Below are 2000 nucleotides of genomic sequence, written 5' to 3' on the forward strand. Positions count from 1 at the left end.
TCGTAGCGTCCAGGTCTTCCAGGCCCGCGCTGGGGTGCATGCAGCAGTCTTTAGCTCCCTCTAACGTTTATGGCCCGAATGAGCCATCCGACAGCCTACGAGGACCAAGCCGGGACTGGACAGACTTCGCACTGGCAGCTGCCAAATACGTGGATACCATTTTGCAGGTAAAAGTACAGTGCTAAGATGCATGGAAGCAGCCCATCCAGCAATGGGGTGCGAGTCTGCGATGTGTTGAGCAAACGGCATGAAGGACATGAAGTTTTAAACAAGATAATGGTTCTGTGTTTAATGCTCAGTTGTTATTAACATAAGAAAGATTTCAAAGGAAAAAGAAATAGGTTCCTTTAAAGTAAGGCTCTTACTCATTGCGACATGCACAGACTATACACCAGAAGGGACCATCACGATGGTCAGCTCTGAACTCCAGCCTAACTGTGGTTGCAGGAGTTTCCCAGATTAGGTCATTTGAAGCGTAACACAGCTTTAAAAAGATCCAGTAGAAACCTGCCAGTGGGGTAGATTCCACCACACCTGTACCTATTCCAGTGGTTGTCCTCCCTCCTAAAACACAGCACGGCCCTCTGGGCTGTTCTTCAACCAGTTAGCAGAACTTTTTATTTCCTCCTCTGTTAGATGCAGGGAGAGGCTATTACTGAAGTTTTTGCACCTCAGGTAGTTATGAATTGCAGCCAGCTCACCCCTTAACCTTCTTTTGGTTAAGCTACACATTGCACTTCTGGAGTTTTTCATGTCAAGGAGGGTTTTCCAAACCCATTTTTGACCAGTGTCAAAATGGGAGCTCAGGACAAACGCTCTGCTGTGTAGCTACGGGCTAACATGACCATTGCCCTTTGCTGGGGCTCTCAGGTGGCACTTCAGTACCAAAATCCTTTGTGCTGTAACACAGGACTTGAGCATGGATCTATAAACTCTGGAAAGTCTCTCATAAGGATCCCCCGCCAGACTAAGCCCTTACTTTGTCTCTACTAGAACCCGTCTGTGTATATTTGTTTAACATTACTATATGTAATGCAGCAGGAATATGTATTTGAGAACATGATACAAAGCCAGACTGGCAGCTCTCGACCAAAAACAACGGTGTAATAATATCACTGGGCTATGCCACGGCAATGGCTGGCTATAGCGATTGATCTCCGAGAATCCCGAGCGATGCAAGAGTCTCCAAGCCTCGAATCAATATAAATAGCATGTCATCGTGTATTAAAGAAATGATAAGGCAAAACGGCAGAAAACAGAACGGGAGAGCAATATGTCTCCTCGCTCAATAGTTATTGAACGTGCCGAATCAAGGACCACACATTTGCTCTCAACTGCAAGTGCATGCACCTCTAAGAGACGAACATAGATCAGGGAGCGGATAACAGAGAAAAGGGGGAATGTAATTACCCCACGAAGGATAAATCGCCTTTGCTTTAATGGTTCAGTTATTGAGATCACAGCAAGGCAACAGCAGAGCCTCTTAATTAATTTTCTGCCTTTTGGATTCCTCTCGTCCTCCGTGCCATTTTACACCTCGCACTGGCTGGCGAGGAGATAAATATCTGTTGTTTTCTGGGGGCCGGCACGCAGTTCTGCTGCCTTATCTTGCAGGGCAGAGGAAGGGAGCGCACCGACATCTCGCAGGATCTCCATGGCCACAGTGAGGTGGCAGCAGCACACAGTCAGGTGAGGGATCAGGCCTGCGCGGAGCAGCCTTTCCTGCCCAATGCTCGGCTCGCTCGTTAAGTTCATTCCTTCGTTAGCAGGCGGTGATGCTGTTGCTCGCGGGGAAGCAGGCCCTGTGCGTCAGCAGAAGCGGCCAGTCCCTCCGGGTTAATTCTGAGGAATTACGGGGCACAAATCACGGTGTCCTTGGGATGCCAGGGTCTCTGCTTTATAGGAAAAGGCGGTTTGGAAGAGCGTGGTGACACGGGAGCCCCCCTCGCACCCAACCCTCTGCCGTCCCCAGCCCCCCAAACTGCCCCCCCCGGACCCAG

The sequence above is a fragment of the Apteryx rowi genome, unplaced genomic scaffold (assembly GCF_003343035.1).
Source record: "Apteryx rowi isolate R43461 unplaced genomic scaffold, aptRow1 scaffold_433, whole genome shotgun sequence".
Lineage (NCBI taxonomy): Eukaryota > Metazoa > Chordata > Aves > Apterygiformes > Apterygidae > Apteryx > Apteryx rowi.